The sequence below is a fragment of the Mus musculus genome, chromosome 1 (assembly GCF_000001635.26).
Source record: "Mus musculus strain C57BL/6J chromosome 1, GRCm38.p6 C57BL/6J".
NCBI classification, from domain to species: domain Eukaryota; kingdom Metazoa; phylum Chordata; class Mammalia; order Rodentia; family Muridae; genus Mus; species Mus musculus.
The window spans coordinates 77862251-77882080 of record NC_000067.6 but is presented as its reverse complement, the minus strand read 5'-3'; the positions used below and the strand labels follow the sequence as shown (position 1 = coordinate 77882080).

The window sequence follows — 19830 nt, the reverse complement described above, 5'->3', positions numbered from 1 at the left end:
GGAGAGGCACATCTGAAACTGACCCTGTTGGGAATGGGCATTCTTTCACAGTGCTTTCCAATATAGTCACATATAGGGACCACAGATAAGACCCCCATGCTTGTGGGGAGGACATTGTTTTGGAAATTTCTCCTCTGATCTCCTTGCTTGCTGCTGGTAATAAGTTTTTCTCCATTCTGTTATCTCTTGGCTGACTTTTGCTGTTACTGTGGCTTTGTGCTCACCAATTAGCCCTGACCCACTCCATTTGGTTCACCGTCCATCTCTACACCCTTTATTGTCATCTCTAACCACCACTTTATCTTTTCGGGCTTTAACAGCCGAGTGAGACCATGCAGGGTTTGTCTTTCTGTGCCCTAGCATATGCACCCCACTTTCATCCATGTCATAACCTTTCTTTCTGTTTTTATTTTTTTAATATTTGTGTTTGTGTATGTTCTATATTCCCCTTGTCCACTTATTCACTGACAGACTGCTCTGTGGATCCATTTCTCAGCTCTTATGAATAGTACCACAGTGAACATGGGAATGGGAGTAGCTCTTTCACTTGGTTTGAGGAGCTTACAATGGCTCTAGTTTTAGTGTTTGAGGTTCTTTTCTACTGTTTTGGGAATGACTTTATGAATCTGAATCCCTACCAGCAGTATATAAGAATCTCCCTTTCTTAATTTTTTTGTGGTTGTAGCTATTTTATCTGGTGTGACATAGAGCCTCATTATGGTTCTGATTTACATTTCTTTTATGACTAATGATATTGAATACTTTGTAGTATGCCCATTGATCATTTGTATATGTATTTTTGAGAGATCTTTGTTTAGATCACTTTCCATTTATATATTTTTTTATGCCATTGAGTTGTTTGAGCTCCTATTATGGTCTAGGTTTTCCTTTCTGGCTGGATGTACAGTCTATCTCTCTCTCTCTCTCTCTCTCTCTCTCTCTCTCTCTCTCTACCTATCTACCTATTATCTATCTATTGATTTTTTTTTGAGACAGGGTTTCTCTGTGTAGCCCTGGAATTCTCTGTCCTGGATCTGGCTTTGTAGACCAGACTGGCTTTAAACTCACAGAGAACAGTCTGCGTCTACCTCCTGAGTACTGGGATTAAAATCATGCCCCTCCCCCTTACCGCCTGACATACAGTTTATTTTTTATTTTTAAAATTGTGGGCATGGAATGATAAATTAATCCATATAAAATCATTAACATATAAAAATTAACACATGTAAAATCATTAAACCAGGACAATGGTAACCTTCTTATCTTGTTCTTTATGAAATGTATTAAAAACTTTGTCAGTTCCGATCACCCTATTATACCACAGAGTACCAGAAATTTCTTCCTATCTCACATGCCTGTGTTTACTCCATTGTACCAGAAGGTGTCAACAAAATATTCTCACACAACAAAATGGGCTCCCAGGTCTTCCTCAAATGAACCTAAATATGGTTTGTTTGATAAAACATTGAGCTCTGTGACTGTCCAGTTGGGTCTCTAGGACCATGAGGAATGGGTGGGTACTGATGACTCTTTCAGAAGCCCACCTGACTGAAAGTACCTGGTAGATAAACTTGTTTTTGAGATGAAAAATATGACAAAATGTCCATCCCAGTATAGATGAAAAATAATAGCCATCTTCTTGTGTGCCAGATATCACATTAGGTTGATGATTCTACAAAGAGAAATTACTGCCTAACAGATTGTCATACAACACAGCCTTGTTCTGAAGATCATTGGCCATATTTGTGTTCATTTCACTTCTTAGATGATTTAGAACTTAAATAATAATGTTGTTTAAAACATTCTCCGATAAGACTTTAGGCTTGCTCCTTAAGTAGGACTTGGCATAAACATAGATATTAGAGAATGGTGAGGTAATTCCCTGGGAGTTTTTCTTAACTTGAAGCAGGGCAAGATGGACTTTGAAGACCATTAGTTCTGAGTCCCAATCTTGATACTATAAGTAGTAAAACAGAGGGTCCTCAGAAAGTCTCTTGATCCCACTGAGGCTTGGCCTCTTTTCCTACATGAGGAGAAAGTTAATATCTCTTTTCAGGATTATTTAAAATACTAGAACTGCTGTGCATTCGGTACAGGTTTAACTGTTATTGTGTGTGGTCTATTCCTAGATGAACATCAGAACAATAACTTAACTATCAGGGATAGTCAACTTATGACTTCATAAAGACTAAAAATTTAAATAGATTATAGTAAACCATGCAATGTTTTGAAAATTGACTTACATTCTCTCTCATGTATATAAGAGTGTACAAAATCTTTGGATGATGTTAGGAGGTCACTAATGCTATAATTTGGCATGGTGACTCTGAATTCCTTCACACTGACCTGAATGGGTTGAACAGTGAAACAATGATGACGGCTAGATATCTCACCCAATTCTCCTGTAAGTTTCCCTTCTATTGATGTCTGGCTCAGCAGAATTTTCTACCCCACTGTGGTGACTGTACATGAAGTTCTGACAATCTTTAATGGACAGGTTGTTATCTTTGATGATTGGTCATATACTCTGGTAGAGAATTTTCTGTTTCTGTTGGCAAAGAAGGAGTCTTGAACTTTTGAATTTTATCAGTGCACTTGTTCATATCCTTACCTAGTAGTGCACATTTTCTTCTGACACTTATAAGGCCCTCCATCCCATTCATAAACCAAATACAACTGCTTTCTGTTACAAAGTAATAGGGCCTTTATATTCTCATCTTTTCTTCCCATTAGGTTTCTTATCTGAATTCTTAGTTGTTCTCTTTGGTTGCAGCAGATAAGGCTGTACCCAGTCTGTCTTCTGAGTCACTTGGTCAGGGGTAGGAACTGGAAAGATGACTCAGCTGTTAAGAGCACTGACTCCTCTTGTAGAGGATTCAGATTTAGGTTTAATCACTCACATAGTGGCTTACAACCATCTGAAACTTCAGTTCCAAGGGACTGAGTGCCCTCTTCTGACCTCTGCAGGTCCCAGGCACATACACATGGTGGGCATATGTACATGTAGGCAGAACATTCATATACAAATAGAAAGGTTTGGTAAGATCAGTTGGTTCATCCTTCTATACAAGTTCTCTTTGATGGGGACCATATTCTTTAAGTCATCATCTCCACAAGTATAAGAGGTCAGAACATTACACATTAGCTATTAATTCAATCACAGTGAAGGGGTATTAAATAATGAAAAGAATAAGTAAGAGGTGCTTAGGTAGGCTACAATTGCATTTCTATTTTACCACTTGAGAAGAAAACGACCTTGGCCTCATCACATATTATCTCTGAATCTCACTCTCCTTTATAAAATGGAGATAGCTTTCCATTGCTGAATCCATGTGACCATTAAGTAGAATGACATTTGTCAAGTACTTGGCACCAAGTCCTCAATAAGTGACCACAGTAATTAAGTGTGGCATTATCTCTCATTCACTGAGCAAGTTTGGTACTGAGACCTTATCTCTGAAATCAATTTCATACCCTTAGACTGACAAATTTTCTGGAGTCTCCTTGAGGATGTTTATGGCTAGAATGGGCAGAAAGACTTATCTTTGGTAATATGAATTTGGTGCAACCATAGTACATACATTCTTAAAGTGATAAAATGCTCCTAAATCATAATGGTTCACTTCAGTCTACTGTTTCAAATTAATATTGGCATTTGGTGAAGCAGCCACTACTTCTTCTTCTTCTTCTTCTTCTTCTTCTTCTTCTTCTTCTTCTTCTTCTTCTTCTTCTTCTTCTTCTTCTTCTTCTTCTTCTTCTTCTTCTTCTTCTTCCTCTTCTTCCTCTTTCGAGACAGGGTTTCTCTGCATAGCCCTGGTTGTCCTGGAACTCACCTTGTAGACCAGGCTGACCTCGAACTCAGAAATCCGCCTGCCTCTGCCTCCCAAGTGCTGGGATTAAAGGCATGTGCCGCCACCACCACCGGGCTATGAAGAAGCCACTTCTAAAATAGTGATTTGAATCTCCCAAGTTCCTCAGAAAACTGATAGTTGCTGGTTGGACTACATATGTAGTCATCGTAGTCATTAGATGCTCTGCCTGTGTTAAGGCTCTGATTTAATGGAGCTTCATCTCCACTGCCTCTGTTAATATACAGCCCATTGCCAATGCACATGTCTCCTTCAAAATTCACTAGTATTAAAATTCCCCATCATGGTGAATGTATGCACTCATGGAATCCTTAAAAAGTTAACAGGCATGGGTATACATTTACATATTTTTCAACTTTCTTCTTGTAAAGATGAAAAACAATATTGGGGAGTGGTGAGGGTTTGAAGGAATCCATCTGAGAAAACAGACACTTAATCCATAAAAATGTGGCACTTCCTGTAGGAATGAACATTACATTATAATTCCTGCCAGGTGTTATACAAAGAATTGTTTATTTTATAAAGTATTTATAGTATGCACCTTTCTTCATCTCAACACAGCAAGACCTCAGCAATAATGTGGAGTTTATAGTACCGGGAGCTTCATTTTTTTAGAAGTAATTTTGCTAATATATAATTGCTAGAATAAATGTTGGCACTTCCTTAACTGAGGTTGTGATAACGAGTGTTGCCATAATGAAAACAAATGAGATTAATGGTCTTTTCCAGGTTTTTATCTGGCAGTGGCTGCAAGATTGAAATTCCTTTTGCTATGCTTCAGACAGGGCTATATTTTCCTCCCAGTCTAGAGGAGTATCACGGAATGGCTCTGCATGGCCTATTCAAGAACATACAAGTGTCTTAGGAATATGAACAGAAAGGACTTGCAAATCCAATGATCAAAAAAGCACAGTGTTGTTTAATACAAATAATATATGAGAGGAAAAAATAACCCCTTTTTTTAGATATCATATATATTATGGCCCAGATAATTCTGTGTTTTATCATAAAAGCATACAGTTATTAAAGATAAATTTCTCCCTAGATTTTCTTTTTTACATCTCAGATGATGTAATATATATATATATATATATATATATATATATATATATATATATATACTTAAGGGATTCACATTTCATGTTTCTTACTTGTAGAGTTACTGGGCGTGATTCATGTGTTAAATATTAACCCATAACTAAGTAGTTAAAATGTCTATCTAAGGCATTTGCTTACCCACAACTTTAATCAAACAATGGAGAGAACCTAATGATGGATATGCTCTCCTATGCTCTCCCAGGGTGATGATGGTGCAGCCCCTGGGTTTCTTGCAAGGGCATATCAAGAGTTCCCTTATGTTTTCATTATTATATTCAGGAACAATGTTGCCGAGTAAATATTTGTACTAATATGTTGCTATTTTAGGATTTCCTGGGGTGTACACAGTCTCATAAGGTAAATAATTAAAAGGTCTGCCTTGCCAGGGAACACAAAGTAGTGCTTGCTATAGGTCTGATGTCCCTTTGATAATCCATAACTGTCTTCTATAATTATTTCCATCATCCAGCCAGGCAAAGATAAAAGATGGAACATGTTTCTTATGCCTACTCCTAGGGAAACTCCATTATCCTTGAAAGGCCATGTGACAGATAAAATCCACTCTGTGTGGACAGAGGCCGTCTTCAAGGACACACTGAGTGTGAACTGAAAATGAAGTTGTTACCAGAGAGCAAACTGCAGTCCTTGCTTCTTATGAATATTTGAATGAGGAACTAAAAACAGCTCTGTGAACTCTAAGCACCAATGGCAGATGAAGCTGCCTGGAATTTAGGAGTCTGGGATGAACGGGATTGAGACTTTATGCCTCCTGCTTTGGTGGGTCTGCAGAGGGCAGGATCAGCTAGCTTTATGCCATCAAGGTAGAAGTTCTAGAAAACCTTCAGAAACCATGAACCCCACCCCCTCCAGTCTTCTATGTTATCTTGAATTCATTAAGATGCAACCATTTCTAACAAGCTTTGCAAGGATGGAGGATGAGCACGCTTCCCCCCACCGTGTGATGTTGACATTGCTGATGTTTGTATCAATAGAAATGCGACCTGAGATGGTCTTTCATGGACATTTTTCTGCTTGCTCCATAGAGGAAGAGACACAATGAGAAATAGAGTATCTGATGTCAGAGTTCTTTGGATAATTCTGTTAAAATTCTAATAAAAAGAGTTATCTGATACATAATTTGACTTACCTAAGCCCACATAGGCTGTGTGGCTTTTTTTTTTTTTTTGTACAGACTCAGATAACTGGCTTTGTTGAATAGAAAATTTGGGGCTGATTTTTGTAATATAGAAGGCTTGTAGAGAATATGTGGAGAAGATAACTTCAAAAGACAACTAAAATGTATCCACTTTCCTCAATCTTCTTGGGCATTATTTCTAATATTGTTCTAACACTAACATTTTTTAAGTTAGCATCACCAACTTGCCAGGAAGTACAACCGTGCATGTTAAGCTGGTCTCTTTATCTGGAGAAAAGAAGGAGGGTATACAGAATATGGTATATACTGACTGTGTGTGTAGTAAATTCCATTTAAACTCATGTTGTTTTGTGCATTATGGTGAACAGTTAAAATAAGAGGGAAGCCTTCTGATAGTACATTCCTATTAATCATATAAACCATACAGGACATCTGTCTAACAAAGAAATGGCTAATTCAAATATAGCAGGAAACTGAAGATAGAATCCAAACTAGGAAATCTTAGCTGTGATTACTTTTATTTAATGGTCATTTGTAAAAAGAATTCTTATAAAACATAGAATCTTACTTAGAAACCCTATTCAGAAAGTTCTAGAAGCAGTAGCCACTGAATAAATATTTTTTATTCCTTTCCCCAGTATTTTTCAGCTACAGTGGAGACTACAATGGTGTCCAAGAAGAATCTATAGGACTTTTCTCCTTGATGGAATTGAATGTCCTGTTTCTATACACACTGTGAAATTACTATGACAGGTCTTATGGCATCAGGGCAATGCCAGCTAGAACATAGTTTGGTTTCTTCTGTTTCTACAGCTGTGTTTGCTGTTAAGACTGGTGGTAGACACTGCCAGATTTCTAATTTTGCCACAAGAATGGAAAGAAGGTTGCAAAATACAATTCTGATTTGTACACACGGAAAGGAAGGTCTTGAGAAGAAGAGAGCTAGACTGAATACGTATGTGTGTACGTCTAAGATGGTTAGTCTTAAATGTCAACTTGACACAATCTACAGTTGATTTGAAGCAGTCTCCATGAGACATAATCTAGATCAGGTTGGACTATGGGCACATCTGTGGGAAATTGTCTTGATTGTAACTGATATATGAAGACCCAGTTTAAAAGTGGGCAGCACCTGGGTTTGGGTCCTGGGTTATAGGAAAAAAGGAGGAAATGAGCCAGGCCCAATCATGTTTACATTTATTCTCTCTCTGCTCTTGACTGTGGATGTGATTAGCTGCTTCAAGTTCCTGCACCTTGACTTGTTCAAAATGATGTAACCTGGAACCAGAAGACAAATAAACCCTTTCTTCTTCAAGTTGTATTTGTTAGGGTATTTTATCATAGCAACAGGAAATTAAATCAAGATAACATCCATTTTAGAAGTTGGTCTTTTGAAGTGGATACAAATATGTTTATTCCAAAGTGGTCCAAGGGCTAGAAAGCCACTCTCACATTGACCATTGTATTTAATAGCAGTTACAAATTCTTACTAAATTTCATGGTTTAACTAGACTAGATGTTGAAGCAAAGATTGGCACCATTGCTAGCTCTATTGTCTTCAGAAAATCCTAGAGAAAACTTGGGACTATTCTCTCATCTATATTGTGTAACATGATTAGGCAATCCCAAAGGCACTTTAGGGAACAATGCACACATGGATTCCAGACATGCCCTAGAAGATTTCGTTTTGGAGTCCTCTTCTATCACTTGCTGGCTGTAAAAGCTTCCTGAGCAATTTTCATTTAGGGAGGATTGTGGAAAGTCCCTTTTGGGAGAGTCCCTTGTGAGTAGGAACAATGACCACAAAAAGTGTCTACACTTGAACCTTCTGATAAATGTTAGTTTTCTTTCTCGTATTTTTTCTTTAATTTCTACAAAGTGCTAACTGAATAATATCAAAGTTTCTGTGGAGTGTTTGAATACAAATAGGATCAGTCCTATAACTGCAGTTGGGGTATATGCTCTACTTGGCACATAATGCCCAGTAAATATCAAAGGAGAAAGAGGAAGAGGATAATGAGGAGGGTAGGAGGAAGAAGAGGAAAGCTAGGAGGAAAGGAGATTAAAAACAGGGACAGTTTGTGTCACCAAATATGGCACCTTTGGTACCTTCTGTTTTTCTTTATAGACTGTGATATAACACTGTTTTACATCACTGTACAATATTTTAATTTTAAGGGTCATAACAAGGTCAGGGTTTGAAAATTAAAGTCATTCCAAAGCACTTGTACTGGAGACCATGAATATTCATTGACATGTGCTCATTTGGCATTCATTATATTGGTTTTCAAGATAAATGGGGGAAAAATCACCCTATAACTAAGGGATCTTCAAAGAAACCTCAAAAGAAAAGGAAATACTCCACTATGCGTTCAGTTCAGCATCTACTAAACATAGTTCCTGAAAGAAAATGTATTAAAATGTGTGAAAAAGATTTCCCACAGACTGTGTTAGAAGTTGTATTGACACCCTATGGTTCATCAAACCCACTTTATGAATCTGACTGAAAGGATACCATATCAATCAAGAGTCAGAGGTTTAAGACAGTATTCTTTGTAGGGATAAGTAATTAGACCAGGCCTACTTTTGACCCAATAGAATAAATAACAGATGATCTATACATGTATATGTACCATGGAGTATGACAGTGGCTCAGGGGTCATCATGGAGATGGAGCGGCAGATGACTGTAAGGGAATGGTGTCTTCTGAAAACTGCAGCACAGTTTCCATATGAACTCACAGCTGTTGTGATGCTATGCACAAGACCTTTGCAAACCTAAACTGAACCAAACCTCAGCACAGAGGGAGGAGTTTGTCATGTAGCTTTACCCAGAGATAAGAAACTATAGCTAATACCTAGCTGCCAAAAACAGAAAGGCCAGCTTTCTCTAATCATATAGCCCTTGATAAGCAGACCATGATCCAGTGGAAGGTCACACATTCAGGACTATTTGGGTAGCACAAGTGCCCTTGATGGGGTCAGGGAAGAGCAAAAAATTGGGCAGGAAAGGAAAAGGAGGTGGGTCTGAAAAGAGCTGGGGAGGGAGGGTGAGTATGGTCAAAACAGGTCATAATAAATTCTCAAAGAACTAATAGAAATAAAACCAGACCAAAACCACAGCAACAAAAACAACAAAACACAAAGTACATCCATGCAAACAGCTATAAGAAATATGTTAGTGAGGAAAGCAAATGATAGAGCATTGTGACTAATGCATGCTCATTTTAGAACAAAAATATACATTAGTGTATTTGTTCATAAAGGTGTAATAGAAATCTGTTTGTATTAGGCCAGTGAAAAATATTTGAAATAAGGGCAGCTGTTAGAGCAACAAATAGGCTGATTAAAAATGTAAATCTATGGTGGTTTCAGGTCACAGAAGTATAATGCTTCTGCAATCAAGAAATAAAATTTAGCTCTTGAAATGACTCAGAAAATCAACTATTCTTATTCCTCTGCCATCACAGTTATTTCAAACCAATCTACTTCACAAACATTAAGGAATGAGTACAAAATAATTTAGTTCTTGGTGCTGCCTCTTCCTTTTGACTCTGACTCTAATTGTGACTCTTTAACTAGATGGTGGTATATTTTCAGAAAGTCATTCTGTTCCCTCACCTTCCTCATCTATGATCCTAAAAGGTTGGAAATAAGCAGTCTAGCTCCAAACTGCTGTGCTGTTGCTGAAGCAAACTGGTATCGTGGTCCTCCTCAGGATAATTCTTTCTCCCGCACACTGCATCTTTTATCATAAGTAGCTCATCACTATAGTAGAACAATGGCTAGCCATGCAGACTCCAGTCCTGATTGCTTAGTTTTCAGAATCTTAAGTGTAAATCTGTGGACTGATGGCCTCTGCAGATTTTCACAGCTCCATAAGGAGTATTCATAGACCCCCAAGTCTCCCATCTGCGTAGGGATGGCCGAGTGCATCTTTTTGTCCCAGCTGACAAGCACTGAAGTCATGTTTGCCCTTCCTTACACCACTGGCCTGCTTGAATTCAGAGCTGGCTGTCCTTGTTCTACCTCACAGAGATTTACTGATGTGGTCAGTAAACTTTGTGGGACATTGGGCCATGAACCTTTATTCTTTTTATTGTTTGGCAGGTCCCTGGCATATATTTGCAGCAAGCTGGCATTTGAAGCAAATGCATTATGAATAAAGGCCACCACAATTTGTTTGACACCACTAAACTTATCTTGCTTTCCTGGACCAGAGTGAGGTAGTGAATTATTAGCCTCTGAAGAATTAGGTAAACATGACTCTAAGAATCACCCGCAGTGTGGAGGAATGAGAGGCATAGGGGACCATGCCTGCCCTTGGAAGTTTAAATCTGTATTGCAGGGGAGAAAGGAGAAACAAACTTAAGTCACAGGACTAGATAATAATGTGCTATTTTTAAAAAGCATCTAAGATGAGTGCACTGAATGGATGAATACAAAGCTATGTTCTGAAAAAAAATGCTAAAGTGGCTTCCTTAGGGTTTTGGAGAAACCACTTTCCTCTGAGACACACAAGGGAGAAGAGTTCAAGGGTTTTATGACGTCCCCCTTACAAAGAAATTTCTCTGACATCTTTTTGAGTCGGCAGGTCTGGCCTCACTGGACTGATTTGTACTTAACATGCTGAAGTGTGGTTATTGCTTTAGTATTTTCAGTAGATAAATATTAGACAGATACCCAGGCATCCGGGAGATGAAGAGTTCTTCCTGGTGCATCATCCTCGTGGGGAATCCATGTGGGGCAACCTACTAGAATAAATACAGAAAAGGTTAGATCTTCTAATTTATTTACTATAGTCTTTACATGTGTCTATAAGCATGTTGATCACCCTCAGCCCCTGTTGCCCTCTCATCTTCCTTCCATGCTCATGGATCCCTGTATGCTTCTCAACCATTACCCCTCTGACTTTCATGGATTTTTGACTTTGGATGTGCAGGTAGCTATTGTACAGTGCATCATGACTGTCACAGGTGTGTCACATCCCAAAGACAGCTCAGTACTCCTCCCCACCCTCTTGCTCTTACAGTCTTTCTATTTCCTCTCTTATGATGCTCCCTGGTCCTTGGACAGGGTCTTATTGATGCCCAGTGTAGGGATGAGAACTCAAGATCATTTATCCTCAGCAATTTGACCAATTGTGAGTCTCTGCATCCACTGTCAGCCACTTTGAACATGACCTTCGCTGTCCAAATCAGAGAACAGTATTAGCCTATGTGTATTAACAGATATGCTTAGAAGGCTATTTGTCTATGTGTTCATGTAGTAAAAAATATCAATAGTCAACTCTTCATCTAGGACAGGCAAGGGTTAGGGTTAGTTATGAACTCTGAATAGATGGGAAAAATAACCATATAGTAACTCACTACTTTATAAGCTGAATGTAAATTATAATGATTTTAAGAAAAGTAGTTTTAATGGACGTTTTTGCTGCTACTAAAAGCCATACAATTTTAAATGAAAAATCTCATTGCCTTTTGAGAATTTCTTCTTATGAATTGCTGGCTTGGAGGCTTCTGTGAGGTTCCAGAACAACAGAGGCACTTTGCTGTCCTCCCAAGCTACATGGTAAGTCACTATTGCTGAAGATTGCAAGAACTTGGACGTTTTCTACTCTTAGGTTTGTTTTATAATACTTGTGGCATATCAGTAAGTGTTACAAGAATGTAATAAGAATGTAATGAGTCGTGGTTGGGCTATGTGCTTCTTTGGGCTTTTGCTGTGTTTTTGTTTGCTTTTATTGTTTGAAAATCTCATACATGTATATAATATGTTCTGCTCAAAGTCACCATGTATTCCTACTCCCCCATTTCTTCCACTTTCTTGCCCACCACTATTCCCTCCCAAATTATGTGCTCCTTTAAAAAGAAAAAAACCACTAACTGTGCTTAGTGATGCCAGTATGTGCGCATGTGTAGATCATTCACTGAAGCACGGGAACCTGTCAGGGGTATCGTTCTTGAAGAAAACTCTTCTCCTTCTCTCAGCAGCCACCAATTGTCTTTTTTTTTTAATTGTACAGGAAATTACCCCCAGGTTCATGCCCATGCTAAGCAAGCACTCTATCACCAAGTTAAATCTGTAGTGACAGCATGTTAATACTTGAAAGATATATTTGTTAAATTCCATCTTACCCTAGTTACTTTGTGCATCATGATGCATTATTTAAACCACAATTTAGGGATACATTCATCGAGTGATTTAGAGATTATTACTTTGGGGGAAAATACATGATAAATTATAATCTTTTCATAAGGAAGGAATCTTACAAAAAGCAAATTATAATTTTGTCTGAATCAGTAAAATGCATCAGTCCGAACAAGTGAGTAGAAAGATCAATGCTCAGTAGGTACATAGCCCCTTTTCATGTGTCTAGCCTTTAAGCTGAGCCATGGGGGTCCTCATGTGGGGAAAGAGTGGGAAGGTACAAGGCTCTCTTCTGCTCTTAGGGATGCTGTGGTCTTTCTATGATTTATTGGCAGTAACTCGACTTTGATGGCATGAGCTGCTCACAGCATCTCTTCCCATTGTGCTGTATGAATGCTGTGGGGCCTGCTGTGCCTCCAGGGCCAAGCCCTGTACCAGGTACACTATGTCACTGTGTGTCACCAGCTTTGTCTTCCCATTCATTCTCTCTCACATCCCCTCCCTCATGCTGTGGCAGGTGGATGACTCTTATTCAGTCTCCTTCTAATTATGTGACATTTCTCAAGCAGCAATATGACATTTGGTTTTGATCAGGGGAATCTCTATGATGGTGTGACTCATGGGTGGCCTGGAGATTTCTCTTACTTCAAGAGTTCTCTTTCAAATAGGCATTTTGAAAAACCACAGCAGCTATACACCAGTATATTCTTTTGATTTATAAAATGTCTATACTTGTTTCACTGGAATAACCATAATACAGATATAAATACCTCTTTAAAGATTTATTTATGTTATTTAAAATTTTATGTATTTCACCATACGGGCTTGTCGGTGGGCATGTAGGTACCCACAGTGGCCAGAAGTGTTGGATCCCCTGGATCTGGAGTTGAGGTATCTGTGAGCTGCCTGAGGTGTGTGCTGGGAACTGAAGCTGGGTTCTCTGCAAGATCAGTAGACAGTCTTAACTATAAGCCTTCTCTTCAGCCCCATTCCTCTCTCTCTCTCTCTCTCTCTCTCTCTCTCTCATCATCTTGATCGCAGTCCCACTTCTCCTCCTAGTCCTCCCCCACACAGCCCCTCTTCCAGTTCCATCCTTAACATCTTATTAGTATTAGTCAACATTCTCTATAAAAACATAACCAAGAGATTCTCTGTGTGTAGATGAGAGAGAGAGAGAGAGAGAGAGAGAGAGAGAGAGAGAGAGAGAGAAATGAAAGAAGGAAGAGGTGAAGAAAGGAGGAGGAAAAGAGATGGATGTAGGTGGGGAGAGAGGTTGGTAAGGGAGGAAAGGAAAGAGGAGACTTATAAGGGTTGTCTAATACAGATGATACCCCAGCAGCAGTCAAGTCTAAGGGCTGCAGGTATAAAATACACCTGCAGGTTGAATTCCTCAAGAAACAGTACTACAGCTAAAGCAGCGGTCCTCAATCTGTGGACCACGACCCCCGACCCCCTTTAAGGGTCAACTAACATTCCACAGGAATTGCATCACCTAAGACCATCAGAAAACAGAGATATTTACATCATGACTCCCAACAATAGAAAAATTACAGTTATGAAGTAGCAACAAAAATAATTTTATGGTGGGGGGGCGGTCACCATAACATCTTTCCTAAAGAATTGTAGTACTCTAGAGGTTGAGCTAGAGTATGACTGCTGTCTGTTGGCAAACTTCTCCTTCTCAGTGTTTTTTTTTTTTTCTGCTAAGGGCTTCCCCTTTTTTGGGAGAGATGTATTGCATTCTGAGGTGTGACTGTCTTTACTCAGCCTGCAATGTTAATGACATCTAAGCAAGACTTTCTCAGAGACATCTAGAACAATGTTGGCTCAAATATCTAGGTACCAAGGCCTTGACACAGAAGATAGCTATCTCAGTACAGTCCTGGGCACCTCTGCTCTTGGTTTGTTTAATGAACAATACTGTACCATGGGCATTTTCCCAGGCGATCTGTCTGTATTACAATAGAGACGTCACTTCCTGTAAAGGCTTTAAGGGTGTTTCTTTCCAGAGAATTCTGAAATAAGCTCTCATTATTGAAGGCTTGAGCTCACCATTGAAAAAACAAATTGTCAGCAAGGTTATTTCTAACACAGCCCAAAGGAAGCGTGCATCTTCTGTGTCATATCAAGCAAAGAGCAGCAGATGACACTAGATAGAGATACTCTCTCAAGTACCTCCCCAGTCTGGAAAGCTATCGCTTTTCCTCTCACTAGACCCATGTCTTGCTAAGACAATGTACCTCATAAATGTTAGTCTTCTTAGTTGGAAATCACTTGACTGCTGCAAAAAGTTAATATTATTAAAAGTTATAGTCATCATGGACTCCCAAAACATACTGAAAAATTCACCTCCAAGATGACAGCTCCCAAATTACTCTTATTTTGCATGCCTTGATTAGATACACACTGGGCCTGGAGAGTTGGCTCAGTAGTTCACAACACTGGTTTCCTTTTCAGAGGACCTGGGCTTGATTCTCAGTGCCTGCATGGTTTCTTATCACTTTCTGCAACATCAGTCCCAGGACACTTTCTGGCTTCTACAGTCATGGCCACACATGTGATGAACAGATACACATGTAAGCAAAACACCCATAGTCATAAAATAAATCTTTTTTTCTTTAATGTTGCTCATTAAAATGCAGTGTCCTTTAGCATGCATTGACATTGTTGAGGCATATGAAATGGAAATAGACATTGGAATCTTCTACCAGACACAAGCTGATCTTTAGCACATCCATTGGTGCTCATGTCCTCTGCTACACAAAGTAGCATTATTGGATTTTTGTGCCTCCAAGGTCACCTTCTGGAAATGGTCCATTCTCAGGTTCTATCTCATACTGTGTCACACTACCTCTGCTCCACAAGGGCCACTGATCAGATCCACTTAATTTCATACCCTGAATTTCTCCCCAGAGTCTGTTAACAGTGAGCTTCACCTCATCAAAATCCAGAGGAAGAAGATCAGTGGGCAGAACTCACTTCATTTTGCCAATCTGTCCATTGTTCCCCACACTCCTCTGCAGAAATGGTCCAGCAGCTTTCTTCAAATGGTGTTCAGTTGGTTATGGAAATCAAGCCGCCTTAAGACCAAAGTTTGCTATGGGCCCATTAGAGTTTCTCCTTTACCATTCTCCCCCTCTGCTCAGGTTTATTTTATAATATAGCATCCTTCAACTTCATACATGTTTTGATTATGCTTTTTACACACTTGGGTTTTCTCCATCAAGTTAGAGCTGATAAGTCTGACATGATGTCTTGCAGACTTTTCTTAGCACATGATTTATGACCTTTGATGCCCCAGGCTTTTCTCCACAGTCCAGGTGGGGTGGGCATTTAAGCTTAGTTCCTTTCAGAGTTTTCCAGCAGTATGAGTTGCAGACAGTTCTAATTCTTCTCGAGTTCATGTGGGTAACCATTGGCACATGCCTACAAACACCCAAGCACATACTTGTGCACATGTCAAGGATGAGCTTAATTCTCAGAGACAGTGAAATCTAAATCCATATGGAAATGACATTTTCCTAGCGTGTTCCATACCACAGCTCTGCCTGCTAATGATGCCAAGTGTTTACATACAATTCAGAACAGTTGAAGATACTCCTCATTTTCAATTTCACACTGCGCCACGGCACTTCCTGCGTGTGGGGACTTGCCGCCATTGTGGCTATCCTTGACTACTTTCCCACAGAGAAAGCCTCTTAGCACACAGACTTAGCTTTGAATTTGCCCTTGTTTTAAGCTAGGCCAAATGCAATTTAAAGAAAAGCATTGCCATTCCAGTTTCGAGTTAACCAGAGGAACATGATACATGAATAAGATGACTGTCTGTTATTAAAACACCATCATCGTGGTAATGCTGACGGTGATGGGAGGCCCAAAATGCCTTTCCACTTGAGCAGTAAAATGAGAGGTTTATATTGAGATGGTCACAAAATTTCATTCAAAACGGCTTTTTTTTCTTTCAGAGTTTCTTTAGGTAGGGAATAGAAAGTAAATTATACCGCTATTTTTTCCCACCAAAGGAAGAAATTATATTTGCTTGGAGAAAAATAGCTTGATCGACTGTTAAGAAGTAAAGATTTGGGAATATTTGGGAAGGAGAAGAGAGAGAGACAGAGGACCTGGGCATTTTCTCAAAGAAATGCACAAAACGAATTGAGAGAACAAACAGTTGACGGCCAGGCAGAATAATGGGGTAGAAAGGAAAAGTAGGGGATAGGTGGTCAGTTTGTAAAAGTTGGGTTTTAACTTGACAATAATTCTCAAAGAACTTGTTAAAAGGCAGAGAAGGGGAATTCCTAATTTTAGACAATCTGCTAAAAAAAAAAACCCAAAACAACAACAAAACAAAACAAAACAAAACAAAACAAAAAAACTCTCTAGCTGTATGTCATTTCTATCAGTAAATGTTTATCCCTTAAGGACGTTTTATGTGAGTGGGATGAAGTGTATGTTTCTATTAAGAGGTTGGGAATGTGGTTATGATGAAGTATCAATAAGAGACTAAAGGCACAGTCCAAACACACCAAATGCAAGAGGAGAAACTTTAGTGGAAGCTGGAAACTGGAGCCAGAGGTAACCAGAGGCCCAGAAACCTCAGGAGTCTAAATATTCCCAAGGAGAGCGAGCTGTGCATTTCCCACAGGATGTAAGATGGTAGTTGAAAAATCATACAAATTTTAAGTGGCAGGGTGACACAAAATAAAGCAGTGGTTAAATTTTCATGTGTTTGGAGGAATAATTCAGAAAGGCTAAGTCAAACAAAAAGCCAAAGTTTCAATAGCAATACAGGATAAAATAGATAGGTTTCAGGCAATAAAGTGGGTGCTCGGTTTGTTTTAGGTTCCTCTGACTGAAAAGATCAAAGGTATTCATACTCATAGCTTTCAAAAAATCCACATCAAATTACTATTCATTACAGAGGAGAACAGATGTGTTGCCTTCGGGATTTGGAAGTTACTCTTTTGGACGGTGTGAGACTTCCGTTACCTTCCTCAAGTTTTTGAGGGTACATTAAAAAATACCCCAAACAGTGATTATCATTAGTAAGATATCTCTTAGTTTTGATATTAATATCCTCAAACAGTAATTTCAGCTAAAATCTCCACTCTAAGAAAATATTTAATTCCCTGTTCTTATGCATTATTCTGTATCTCCCTCCCTAACTCTAACAGGACACATTTTTATATAGTTATTTATTGAGCATCTCCTCAGGTAGTATATAAAATCCAGGAGCAGAAGACATCTTTGCTTTATGTATTTATTTACTTTGCTGGAGCCACAGCAAGAGCTTAATGCACATTTATTGACCGCATGAATAATCCCTGCCTTTGTTTTATATCCCCAGGGATATATGTAACCTATTCAGAGAAGTCTCAGGTAATAGAAACTGTTTAAAAAAGAAAGGAGAAAAGATTCCATCCGAGTGTTCAGCCATCGCTTCATCTGCAAGGCTGAGGCTGAAATGTGAGAATTGTCATGCAGGGTGGCAAAGGTGTCCATGAAGCACTGTGTCCCTATGTCTGGACTGATACAACTCACACTCCAGGGCTCACTGCTTGGGACAACTGTGGGAGGCTTCTATGAAACTCTGGGAACCTTGTTGCTCTCTACCTCTTAATGTGTCTTTGATGACCTTAGTCTTCTTGTAGCCTATTCACGTAAGAAGTAGTTGGATCAGCACAGGGAGTTACTTCTCTAGAGTATTGCTCTGTTCCAGGTTCAGGCTCCGTCCTTGGTCTGGCCAACAGAGGTCACTTTACAGAATCACCCAGGCCTTCTTTTTACAGCTGAATAGAATTCTGTTGTGTCTATGTGTCACATTTCACTATACATTAATCAGGTAAAGACATTTAGGTTGTTTCTGTTTCTTAGCCATTGTGACTAGAACAACAATACACATGGCCGAGCAAATATCTGTGGATGTAAGATGTCCTTTGGGCATCTGCCAGGGAGTGGTAAAGCTGGATCATATGGAAGATATATATTTTAACTTTCTGAGAATTATCCACATCAATTTCTAAAATGGGTTTACAAGTTTGCAATTCCACCAACAACTAATGAGGTCTCCTTTTCCTGTATCCTAGCCAGTACTTGTTGTTGGTTGTTTTCTTGATATTTGCCATTCTGACTTGGGTAAGATTAAATCTGAAAGTTTTTTAATTTCCCTATCTCTAACTGCTAAGGATGTTGAACACCTTTAAAGATATTTCTAGTCAGTTTAACTTCTTCTTTGGAGTGCTCTCATATTTGTAACCCATTTTTAACTGGGTTATTTGTTGTCTTGAATCTTTGTTTTTTGAGCTGCTTCTACATTTTGGATACTAACCCTCTATCAGATGTATAGCTGACAAAGAATCTCTCCCATTCTTCTGGTTTCCCCTGACTCAGTTTATTGCTTCTTAAGATGTTGCAGAAGCTTTTTTTGTTTTATGATCCTACTTATCAGTTGTTGGCTTTTAATTCCTGAGCAGATTGGGTCCTATTCAGAAAGTCCTTTTCCAAATATATTTCCTTTAGGGTAATACCTATATTTTACTCTAATAGGTGAAGCGTTTCAGGTCTCACACTGAGGTTGTATGAGTAGACTTAGTCTAATTTCACTTTTCTACATGTGCACGTCCGATTTCCCCAGCACCTTTTGTTGAAGATGTTGTTGGTTCAATATCAGATTGTTATATTTACATGTTATCACATATGGGCCTTCTGCTTTGTTCCATTGATATAAATGTCCATTTTTATGCTAGGACCATCTTACTTTTATTACTAGAGGCCCATAATACACCTAGAAATCTGGAATGGTAAGCCCTCTAGAATCATTCTTTTTGTTCAGGCTTGCTATCTGGCATATTTTGTGATATCATTTTGAATTTAGGATTTCTTTTCTATTTTCTTTTTCTGTGAAGAAATTCATGGGGATTTTAGTTGGTATTGCACTGAAAAACAAAACATTGAAAACTATTTCTGAGAGGATGGTCATTTTCATAATATTATGTCTACAAATCTATAAGAATGGAAGGTCCTCCCACTTTCTAGTGCTTTCTTGGATCACTTTATTCATAGATTTAAAGTTTTCATTGGAGAAGTCTTTCACCTTTTTGATTAGGTTTATTCCTACATAATTTATATATTTAGAGGCTATTGTGAACAGCAATGTTTCCATGTTCTCTGTTTCAGCATGTTTGTGATTGGTATATAAAAATGCTACTGAGTTTTGTAGGTTGTTTTTTGTGTTCTGCCATTTTGCTAAAATATGTTGCCCATTTATAGACATTCCCTGGTAGAATTTTGGGAATTTCTTATGTATAACACCATGTCATCTACAAGTATCCCATCTACAAGGGATAATTTGACTTCTTCTTTTCCTATCTGTATCTTTACTTTTTTCTCTTCTCTTATTGCTCTATCCAGTACCCGAAGTACTACTATTTTGAAAAGAAGGGTACATAGCAGATTGCCATATCTCGTTACGGGTTTTAATGGGAATGCTTGGGGTGGTTTGCCAGTTTAGATGATGTTGGCTGTGACTTTGTCACACACACAGCCTTTTTAAAGAGGG

The 19830-nt window shown here is 38.7% G+C and overlaps 2 long non-coding RNA genes across 3 annotated transcripts in view; one reads left to right on the top strand and one right to left on the bottom strand.

Annotated features, from left to right (window-relative positions):
- Gm33083 overlaps positions 1-19830 on the top strand; it is a 125751-nt gene that overhangs the window by 14218 nt on the left and 91703 nt on the right. The gene's annotated exons all lie outside the window — the stretch shown is intronic.
- The window catches only part of Gm33030, a 101844-nt gene that overhangs the window by 33406 nt on the left and 48608 nt on the right, over positions 1-19830 (bottom strand). Inside the window, exon 3 of the long non-coding RNA XR_373561.2 lies at positions 10806-10876. This is a non-coding gene — a long non-coding RNA (predicted gene, 33030). The remainder of the gene's footprint in view (positions 1-10805; positions 10877-19830) is intronic.